Source organism: Carcharodon carcharias, assembly GCF_017639515.1.
Source record: "Carcharodon carcharias isolate sCarCar2 chromosome 40 unlocalized genomic scaffold, sCarCar2.pri SUPER_40_unloc_5, whole genome shotgun sequence".
Lineage (NCBI taxonomy): Eukaryota > Metazoa > Chordata > Chondrichthyes > Lamniformes > Lamnidae > Carcharodon > Carcharodon carcharias.
The window spans coordinates 357,894-369,877 of NW_024470859.1; positions in this window are offsets into that span (position 1 = coordinate 357,894).

Below are 11,984 nucleotides of genomic sequence, written 5' to 3' on the forward strand. Positions count from 1 at the left end.
CACTCTCTCCATCTCTCACACTCTCTCCATCTCTCACACTCTCTCCAACTCCCACACTCTCTCCATCTCTCCCTTGCTCTGCATCTCTCACTCTCTCTCCATCTCCCACACTCTCTCCATCTCTCACTCTCTCTCCATCTCTCAATCTCTCTCCTTCTCCCACATTGTCTACATCTCACCCACTCTCTCCATCTCCCACACTCTCTCCATCTCCCATACTCTCTCCTTCTCTCACTCTCTCTCCGTCTCTCACACTCTCTCCATCTCTCATCTGTCTCCCACTCCAACACTAACTCCATCTCTCAAACTCTCTCCATCTCTCGCTCTCTCTCCATCTCCCACTCTCTCTCCATCTCCCACACTCTCTCCAATCTCCCACTCGCTCTTCCTCAAACTATCCATCTCTGTCGCTCCCTGTCTTTTTCCACCACTGTCTGTCTCTCTGTCTCTCTCTCTGTCTCTCTCTCTGACTCTCTCTCTCTCAGTCTCCATCTCTTTTACTCTCTCCATCTCTCACTCTCTCAACCTCTCCCACACTCTCTCCATCTCTCACTCTCTCTCCATGTCTCACTGTCTCTCCAACTCTCACACTCTCTCCATCTCTCACTCTCTCTCCATCTCTCGCTCTCTCTCCATCACCCATACTCTCTCCATCTCTCACTCTCTCTCCATCTCCCACACTCTCTCCATCTCTCAATCTCTCTCCATCTCCCACACTCTCTCCATCTCTCACACTCTCTCCATATCTCACACTCTCTCCATCTCTAACTTTCTCTCCATCTCTCACTCTTTCTCCATCTCCCATACTCTCTCCATCTCTTATTCTCTATCCATCTCTCACTCTCTCCATCTCTCACACGCTCTGCATCTCCGAAACTCTATCCATCTCTCGCTCTCTCTCCATCACCCAGTCTCTCTCCATCTCTCACACTCTCTCCATCTCTCATCTTTCTCCCTCTCCCACACTCTCTCCATCTCTCACACTCTCTCCATCTCTCACACTCTATCCATCTCCCACAGTCTCTCCATCTCTCGCTCTCTCTCCATCTCTCACTCTCTCTCCATCTCCCACACTCCCTCCATCTCCCAGACTCTCTCCATCTCCCATGCTCTCTCCATCTCTCAATCTCTCTATCTCTCACTCTCTTACCATCTCTCACTCTCTCTCCAACTCCCACACTCTCTCCATCTCTCACAATCTCTCCATCTCTCAAACTCTCTCCTCTCTCCCTCACTCTAATTCTCTCACAATCTCTCCATCTCTCCATCTCCCACACTCTCTCCATCTCTCACTCTCTCTCCATCTCTCACTCTCTCTCCATCTCCCATAAACTCTCCATCTCTTACTCTCTCTCACTCTCCCAATCTCTCTCTATCTCTCAAACACTCTCTAACTCTCCCTTGCTCCCCATGTCTTACTCTCTCTCCATCTCCCACACTCTCTCCATCTCTCACTCTCTCTCCATCTCTCACTCTCTCTCCATCTCTCACTCTCTCTCCATCTCCCACACTCTCTCCATCTCCCACACTCTCTCCATCTCCCATGCTCTCTCCATCTCTCACTCTCTCTCTATCTCTCACTCTCTCTCCATCTCTCACTCTCTCTCCAACTCTCACACTCTCTCCATCTCTCACAATCTCTCCATCTCTCAAACTCTCTCCATCTCTCCCTCACTCTAATCTCCATCTCTCACTCTCTCTCCATCTCTCACACTCTCTCCATCTCTCACTCTCTCTCCATCTCTCGCACTCTCTCCATCTCCTATGCTCTCTCCATCTCTCAATCTCACTCCATCTCTCACTCTCTCTCCATCTCCCATCTCTCACCTCTCTCCAATCTCTCTCTCTCACTATCTCCATCTCTCTCACTCTCTCCATATCCCATACTCTCTCCATCTCTCACTTTCTCTCCATCTCCCACACTCTCTCCATCTCTCACTCTCTCTCCATCTCACTTCTCTCTCCTATCCATCTCACACTCTCTCCATTCTCATCTCTCTCCCTCTCCCACATTCTCTCCATCTCTCACTCTCTCTCCATCTCTCACTCTCTCTCCATCTCTCACACTCTCTCCATCTCTCACTCTCTCTCCATCTCCCACACTCTCTCCATCTCCCAGACTCTCTCCATCTCCCAAACTCTCTCCATCTCTCAATCTCTCTCAATCTCTTCACTCTCTCCATCTCACAATCTCTCCATCTCTCCATCTCCCACACTCTCTCCATCTCTCACTCTCTCTCCATCTCTCACTCTCTCTCAATCTCCCATGCTCTCTCCATCTCTCACTCTCTCTATATCTCTCACTCTCTCTCCATCTCCCATACTCTCTCCATCTCTCACTCTCTCACCCTCTCCCACTCTCTCCATCTCTCCCTCGCTCTCCATCTCTCACTCTCTCTCCTTATCCCGCACTCTCTCCATCTCTCACTCTCTCTCCATCTCTCACTCTCTTTCCATCTCCCACATTCTCTCCATCTCCCACAATCTCTCCATCTCCCACACTCTCTCCATCTCTCACTCTCTCTCCATCTCTCGCTCTCTCTCCATCTCCTATGCTCTCTCCATCTCTCAATCTCACTCCATCTCTCACTCTCTCTACATCTCTCCATCTCTCACACTCTCTCCATCTCTCTCTCTCTATCCATCTCTCTCAGTCTCTCCATGTCCCATACTCTCCCCAGCTCTCACTCTCTCTCCATCTCCCACACTCTCTCCATCTCTCACTCTCTCTCCATCTCTCACTCTCTCTCCATCTCTCACACTCTCTCCATTTCTCATCTCTCTCCCTCTCCCACATTCTCTCCATCTCTCACTCTCTCTCCATCTCTCACTCTCTCTCCATCTTTCACTGTCTCTTCATCTCTCACTCTCTCTCCATCTCCGACACTCTCTCCATCTCCCATACTCTCTCCATCTCCCATACTCTCTCCATCTCTCAATCTCTCTCAATCCTTCACTCTCTCCATCTCTCACCCTCTCTCCATCTCCCACACTCTCTCCATCGCCCAGACTCTCTCCATCTCTCACTCTCTCTCCATCTCTCACACTCTCTCCATTTCTCAAACTCTCTCCATCTCTCACACTCTCTCCAACTCCCACACTCTCTCCATCTCTCCCTTGCTCTGCATCTCTCACTCTCTCTCTACCTCCCACACTCTCGCCATCTCTCACTCTCTCTCCATCTCTCAATCTCTCTCCATCTCCCACATTCTCTACATCTCCCCCACTCTCTCCATCTCCCACACTCTCTCCATCTCCCATACTCTCTCCAGCTCTCACTCTCTCTCCCTCTCCCACACTCTCTCCATCTCTCACTCTCTCTCCATCTCTCACTCTCTCTCCATCTCTCACACTCTCTCCATCTCTCATCTGTCTCAATCTCCACCACTCTCTCCATCTCTCACACTCTCTCCATCTCTCACACTCTCTCCATCTCCCACACAATCTCCATCTCTCGCTCTCTCTCCATCTCCCACTCTCTCTCCATCTCCCACACTCTCTCCAATCTCCCTCTCGCTCTTCCTCCCACTATCCATCTCTGTCGCTCCCTGTCTTTTTCCACCACTGTCTGTCTCTCTGTCTCTCTCTCTGTCTCTCTCTCTGACTCTCTCCCTCTCAGTCTCCATCTCTTTTACTCTCTCCATCTCTCACTCTCTCAACCTCTCCCACACTCTCTCCATCTCTCACTCTCTCTCCATGTCTCACTGTCTCTCCATCTCTCACACTCTCTCCATCTCTCACTCTCTCTCCATCTCTTGCTCTCTCTCCATCACCTATACTCTCTCCATCTCTGACTCTCTCTCCATCTCCCACACTCTCTCCATCTCTCACTCTCTCTCCATCTCTCACTCTCTCTCCATCTCCCACATTCTCTACATCTCCCCCAATCTCTCCATCTCCCACACTCTCTCCATCTCCCATACTCTCTCGAGCTCTCACTCTCTCTCCCTCTCCCACACTCTCTCCATCTCTCACTCTCTCTCCATCTCTCACTCTCTCTCCATCTCTCACTCTCTCTCCATCTCTCACACTCTCTCCATCTCTCATCTGTCTCCCTCTCCAACACTCTCTCCATCTCTCACACTCTCTCCATCTCTCACACTCTCTCCATCTCCCACACTCTCTCCATCTCTCGCTCTCTCTCCATCTCCCACTCTCTCTCCATCTCCCACACTCTCTCCAATCTCCCTCTCGCTCTTCCTCCCACTATCCATCTCTGTCGCTCCCTTTCTTTTACCACCACTGTCTCTCTCTCTGTCTCTCTCTCTGACTCTCTCTCTCTCAGTCTCCATCTCTTTTACTCTCTCCATCTCTCACTCTCTCAACCTCTCCCACACTCTCTCCATCTCTCACTCTCTCTCCATGTCTCACTGTCTCTCCATCTCTCACACTCTCTCCATCTCTCACTCTCACTCCATCTCTCGCTCTCTCTCCATCACCCATACTCTCTCCATCTCTCACTCTCTCTCCATCTCCCACACTCTCTCCATCTCTCACTCTCTCTCCATCTCCCACACTCTCTCCATCTCTCACACTCTCTCCATATCTCACACTCTCTCCATCTCTAACTTTCTCTCCATCTCTCACTCTTTCTCCATTTCCCATACTCTCTCCATCTCTTACTCTCTATCCATCTCTCACTCTCTCCATCTCTCACACTCTCTGCATCTCCGAAACTCTATCCATCTCTCGCTCTCTCTCCATCTCCCACACTCTCTCCATCTCCCATACTCTCTCCAGCTCTCACTCTCTCTCCCTCTCCCACACTCTCCCCATCTCTCACTCTCTCTCCATCTCTCACTCTCTCTCCATCTCTCACACTCTCTCCATCTCTCATCTGTCTCAATCTCCACCACTCTCTCCATCTCTCACACTCTCTCCCTCTCCCACACAATCTCCATCTCTCGCTCTCTCTCCAACTCCCACTCTCTCTCCATCTCCCACACTCTCTCCAATCTCCCTCTCGCTCTTCCTCCCACTATCCATCTCTGTCGCTCCCTGTCTTTTTCCACCACTGTCTGTCTCTCTGTCTCTCTCTCTGTCTCTCTCTCTGACTCTCTCTCTCTCAGTCTCCATCTCTTTTACTCTCTCCATCTCTCACTCTCTCAACCTCTCCCACACTCTCTCCATCTCTCACTCTCTCTCCATGTCTCACTGTCTCTCCATCTCTCACACTCTCTCCATCTCTCACTCTCTCTCCATCTCTCGCTCTCTCTCCATCACCTATACTCTCACCATCTCTGACTCTCTCTCCATCTCCACACTCTCTCCATCTCTCACTCTCTCTCCATCTCTCACTCTCTCTCCATCTCCCACATTCTCTACATCTCCCCCAATCTCTCCATCTCCCACACTCTCTCCATCTCCCATACTCTCTCCAGCTCTCACTCTCTCTCCCTCTCCCACACTCTCTCCATCTCTCACTCTCTCTCCATCTCTCACTCTCTCTCCATCTCTCACACTCTCTCCATCTCTCATCTGTCTCCCTCTCCAACACTCTCTCCATCTCTCACACTCTCTCCATCTCTCACACTCTCTCCATCTCCCACACTCTCTCCATCTCTCACACTCTCTCCATCTCTCACACTCTCTCCATCTCCCACACTCTCTCCATCTCTCGCTCTCTCTCCATCTCCCACTCTCTCTCCATCTCCCACACTCTCTCCAATCTCCCTCTCGCTCTTCCTCCCACTATCCATCTCTGTCGCTCCCTTTCTTTTACCACCACTGTCTCTCTCTCTGTCTCTCTCTCTGTCTCTCTCTCTGACTCTCTCTCTCTCAGTCTCCATCTCTTTTACTCTCTCCATCTATCACTCTCTCAACCTCTCCCACACTCTCTCCATCTCTCACTCTCTCTCCATGTCTCACTGTCTCTCCATCTCTCACTCTCTCTCCATCTCTCACTCTCACTCCATCTCTCGCTCTCTCTCCATCACCCATACTCTCTCCATCTCTCACTCTCTCTCCATCTCCCACACTCTCTCCATCTCTCACTCTCTCTCCATCTTCCACACTCTCTCCATCTCTCACACTCTCTCCATATATCACACTCTCTCCATCTCTAACTTTCTCTCCATCTCTCACTCTTTCTCAATTTCCCATACTCTCTCCATCTCTTACTCTCTATCCATCTCTCACTCTCTCCATCTCTCACACTCTCTGCATCTCCGAAACTCTATCCATCTCTCGCTCTCTCTCCATCTCCCAGTCTCTCTCCATCTCTCACAATCTCTCCATCTCTCATCTTTCTCCCTCTCCCACAATCTCTCCGTCTCTCACCCTCTCTCCATCTCTCACACTCTCTCCATCTCCCACAGTCTCTCCATCTCTCGCTTTCTCTCCATCTCTCACTCTCTCTCCATCTCCCACACTCCCTCCATCTCCCAGACTCTCTCCATCTCCCATGCTCTCTCCATCTCTCACTCTCTCTCTATCTCTCACTCTCTCTCCATCTCTCACTCTCTCTCCAACTCTCACACTCTCTCCATCTCCCACAATCTCTCCATCTCTCAAACTCTCTCCATCTCTCCCTCACTCTAATTCTCTCACAATCTCTCCATCTCTCCATCTCCCATACTCTCTCCATCTCTTACTCTCTCTCACTCTCCCAATCTCTCTCTATCTCTCAAACACTCTCTAACTCTCCCTCGCTCCCCATCTCTCACTCTCTCTCCATCTCCCACACTCTCTCCATCTCTCACTCTCTCTATATCTCTCACTCTCTCTCCATCTCCCATACTCTCTCCATCTCTCACTCTCTCACCCTCTCCCACACTCTCCATCTCTCCCTCGCTCTCCATCTCTCACTCTCTCTCCTTATCCCACACTCTCTCCATCTCTCACTCTCTCTCCATCTCTCACTCTCTCTCCATCTCCTATGCTCTCTCCATCTCTCAATCTCTCTCCATCTCTCACTCTCTCTCCATCTCTCCATCTCTCACACTCTCTCCATCTCTCTCTCTCTATCAATCACTCTCAGTCTCTCCATGTCCCATACTCTCTCCAGCTCTCAATCTCTCTCCCTCTCCCACACTCTCTCCATCTCTCACTCTCTCTCCATCTCTCACTCTCTCTCCATCTCTCACACTCTCTCCATTTCTCATCTCTCTCCCTCTCCCACATTCTCTCCATCTCTCACTCTCTCTCCATCTTTCACTCTCTCTCCATCTCTCACTCTCTCTCCATCTCCCACACTCTCTCCATCTCCCAGACTCTCTCCATCTCTCACTCTCTCCCCATCTCGCACACTCTCTCCATTTCTCAAATTCTCTCCATCTCTCCCATGCTCTCCAACTCTGACACTCTCTCCATCTCTCACACTCTCTCCATCTCTCACACTCTCTCCATCTCCCACACTCTCTCCATCTCTCACTCTCTCTCCATCTCTCACTCTCTCTCCATCTCTCACACTCTCTCCATCTCTCACACTCTCTCCATCTCCCACACTCTCTCCATCTCTCACTCTCTCTCCCTCTCTCACTCTCTCTCCATCTCTCACTCTCTCTCCATCTCTCACACTCTCTCCATCTCTCACACACTCTCCATCTCCCACACTCTCTCCATCTCTCGCTCTGTCTCCTACTCCCGCACTCTCTCCATCTCCCACACTGTCTCCATCTCTCCCTCTCTCTCGTCTTCCCACTATCGATCTCTGTCACTCCGTCTCTTGCTCCACCTCTGTCTCTCTCACTCTCTGTCTCTCTTTCTGACTCTCTCTCTCTCTCTCTTCGTCTCTCTTACTCTCTCCATCTATCACTCTATCTCCATCTGCCACACTCTCTCCATCTCCCATACTCTCTCCATCTCCTATACTCTCTCCATCTCTCAATCTCTCTCAATCCTTCACTCTCTCTATCTCTCACTCTCTCTCCCTCTCCCACACTCTCTCCATCTCTCACACTCTCTCCATCTCTCAAACTTTCTCCATCTCTCCCTCGCTCTACATCTCTCACACTCTCTCCTTCTCTCACACTCTCTCCATCTCTCTTTCTCTCCATCTCTCACTCTCTCCATCTCCCATGTTCTGTCCATCTCTCACACTCTCTCCATCTCCCACACTCTCTCCATCTCCCACACTCTCTCCATCTCTCACACTCTCTCCATCTCTCACACTCTCTCCATCTCTCCCTTAATCTACATCTCTCCCTCACTCTACATCTCTCACACTCTCTCCATCACTCAATCTCTCTCCATCTCTCAATCTCTCTCCATCTCTCACACTCTCTCCATCTCTCACACTCTCTCCATCTCCCACAGTCTCTCCATCTCTCGCTTTCTCTCCATCTCTCACTCTCTCTCCATCTCCCACACTCCCTCCATCTCCCAGACTCTCTCCATCTCCCATGCTCTCTCCATCTCTCACTCTCTCTCTATCTCTCACTCTCTCTCCATCTCTCACTCTCTCTCCAACTCTCACACTCTCTCCATCTCTCACAATCTCTCCATCTCTCAAACTCTCTCCATCTCTCCCTCTCTCTGATTCTCTCACAATCTCTCCATCTCTCCATCTCCCATACTCTCTCCATCTCTTACTCTCTCTCACTCTCCCAATCTCTCTCTATCTCTCAAACACTCTCTAACTCTCCCTCGCTCCCCATCTCTCACTCTCTCTCCATCTCCCACACTCTCTCCATCTCTCACTCTCTCTATATCTCTCACTCTCTCTCCATCTCCCATACTCTCTCCATCTCTCACTCCCTCAGCCTCTCCCACACTCTCCATCTCTCCCTCGTTCACCATCTCTCACTCTCTCTCCTTATCCCGCACTCTCTCCATCTCTCACTCTCTCTCTATCTCTCACTCTCTTTCCATCTCCAACATTCTCTCCATCTCCCACACTCTCTCCATCTCCCACACTCTCTCCATCTCTCACTCTCTCTCCATCTCTCACTCTCTCTCCATCTCCTATGCTCTCTCCATCTCTCAATCTCTCTCCATCTCTCACTCTCTCTCCATCTCTCCATCTCTCACACTCTCTCCATCTCTCTCTCTCTGTCCATCTCTCTCAGTCTCTCCATGTCCCTTACTCTCTCCAGCTCTCACTCTCTCTCCCTCTCCCACACTCTCTCCATCTCTCACTCTCTCTCCATCTCTCACTCTCTCTCCATCTCTCACACTCTCTCCATTTCTCATCTCTCTCCCTCTCCCACATTCTCTCCATCTCTCACACTCTCTCCATCTTTCACTCTCTCTCCATCTCTCACTCTCTCTCCATCTCCCACACTTTCTCCATCTCCCAGACTCTCTCCATCTCTCACTCTCTCTCCATCTCTCACACTCTCTCCATTTCTCAAATTCTCTCCATCTCTCCCATGCTCTACATCTCTGACACTCTCTCCATCTCTCACACTCTCTCCATCTCTCACACTCTTTCCATTTCTCCCTCACTCTACATCTTTCACACTCTTTCCATCACTCAATCACTCTCCATCTCCCACACTCTCTCTATCTCTCACTCTCTCTCCATCTCTCACACTCTCTCCATCTCCCACACTCTCTCCATCTCTCACTCTCTCTCCCTCTCTCACTCTCTCTCCATCTCTCACTCTCTCTCCATCTCTCACACTCTCTCCATCTCTCACACTCTCTCCATCTCCCACACTCTCTCCATCTCTTGCTCTGTCTCCTACTCCCGCACTCTCTCCATCTCCCACACTGTCTCCATCTCTCCCTCTCTCTCGTCCTCCCACTATCGATCTCTGTCACTCCGTCTCTTGCTCCACCTCTGTCTCTCTCACTCTCTGTCTCTCTTTCTGACTCTCTCTCTCTCTCTCCCCGTCTCTCTTACTCTCTCCATCTATCACTCTCTCTCCATCTCCCACACTCTCTCCATCTCCCATACTCTCTCCATCTCATATACTCTCTCCATCTCTCAATCTCTCTCAATCCTTCACTCTCTCCATCTCTCACTCTCTCTCCCTCTCCCACACTCTCTCCATCTCTCACACTCTCTCCATCTCTCAAACTTTCTCCATCTCTCCCTCGCTCTACATCTCTCACACTCTCTCCTTCTCTCACACTCTCTCCATCTCTCTTTCTCTCCATCTCTCACTCTCTCCATCTCCCACGCTCTGTCCATCTCTCACACTCTCTCCATCTCCCACACTCTCTCCATCTCCCACACTCTCTCCATCTCTCACACTCTCTCCATCTCTCACACTCTCTCCATCTCTCCCTCAATCTACATCTCTCCCTCACTCTACATCTCTCACACTCTCTCCATCACTCAATCTCTCTCCATCTCTCAATCTCTCTCCATCTCCCATACTCTCTCCATCTCTCACTCTCTCAGCCTCTCCCACACTCTCCATCTCTCCCTCGCTCACCATCTCTCACTCTCTCTCCTTATCCCGCACTCTCTCCATCTCTCACTCTCTCTCCATCTCTCACTCTCTTTCCATCTCCCACATTCTCTCCATCTCCCACACTCTCTCCATCACCCACACTGTCTCCATCTCTCACTCTCTCTCCATCTCTCAATCTCTCTCCATCTCTCACTCTCTCTCCATCTCTCCATCTCTCACACTCTCTCCATCTCTCTCTCTCTGTCCATCTCTCTCAGTCTCTCCATGTCCCATACTCTTTCCAGCTCTCACTCTCTCTCCCTCTCCCACACTCTCTCCATCTCTCACTCTCTCTCCATCTTTCACTCTCTCTCCATCTCTCACTCTCTCTCCATCTCCCACACTCTCTCCATCTCCCAGACTCTCTCCATCTCTCACTCTCTCTCCATCTCTCACACTCTCTCCATTTCTCAAATTCTCTCCATCTCTCCCATGCTCTACATCTCTGACACTCTCTCCATCTCTCACACTCTCTCCATTTCCCACACTCTCTCCATCTCTCACTCTCTCTCCCTCTCTCACTCTCTCTCCATCTCTCACTCTCTCTCCATCTCTCACACTCTCTCCATCTCTCACACACTCTCCATCTCCCACGCTCTCTCCATCTCTCGCTCTGTCTCCTACTCCCGCACTCTCTCCATCTCCCACACTGTCTCCATCTCTCCCTCTCTCTCGTCCTCCCACTATCGATCTCTGTCACTCCGTCTCTTGCTCCACCTCTGTCTCTCTCACTCTCTGTCTCTCTTTCTGACTCTCTCTCTCTCTCTCTTCGTCTCTCTTACTCTCTCCATCTATCACTCTCTCTCCATCTGCCACACTCTCTCCATCTCCCATACTGTCTCCATCTCCTATACTCTCTCCATCTCTCAATCTCTCTCAATCCTTCACTCTCTCCATCTCTCATTCTCTCTCCCTCTCCCACACTCTCTCCATCTCTCACACTCTCTCCATCTCTCAAACTTTCTCCATCTCTCCCTCGCTCTACATCTCTCACACTCTCTCCTTCTCTCACACTCTCTCCATCTCTCTTTCTCTCCATCTCTCACTCTCTCCATCTCCCATGTTCTGTCCATCTCTCACACTCTCTCCATCTCCCACACTCTCTCCATCTCTCACACTCTCTCCATCTCTCACACTCTCTCCATCTCTCCCTCAATCTACATCTCTCCCTCACTCTACATCTCTCACACTCTCTCCATCACTCAATCTCTCTCCATCTCTCAATCTCTCACCATCTCTCACACTCTCTCCATCTCTCACACTCTTTCCATTTCTCCCTCACTCTACATCTTTCACACTCTTTCCATCACTCAATCACTCTCCATCTCCCACACTCTCTCTATCTCTCACTCTCTCTCCATCTCTCACACTCTCTCCATCTCCCACACTCTCTCCATCTCTCACTCTCTCTCCCTCTCTCACTCTCTCTCCATCTCTCACTCTCTCTCCATCTCTCACACTCTCTCCATCTCTCACACACTCTCCATCTCCCACACTCTCTCCATCTCTTGCTCTGTCTCCTACTCCCGCACTCTCTCCATCTCCCACACTGTCTCCATCTCTCCCTCTCTCTCGTCCTCCCACTATCGATCTCTGTCACTCCGTCTCTTGCTCCACCTCTGTCTCTCTCACTCTCTGTCT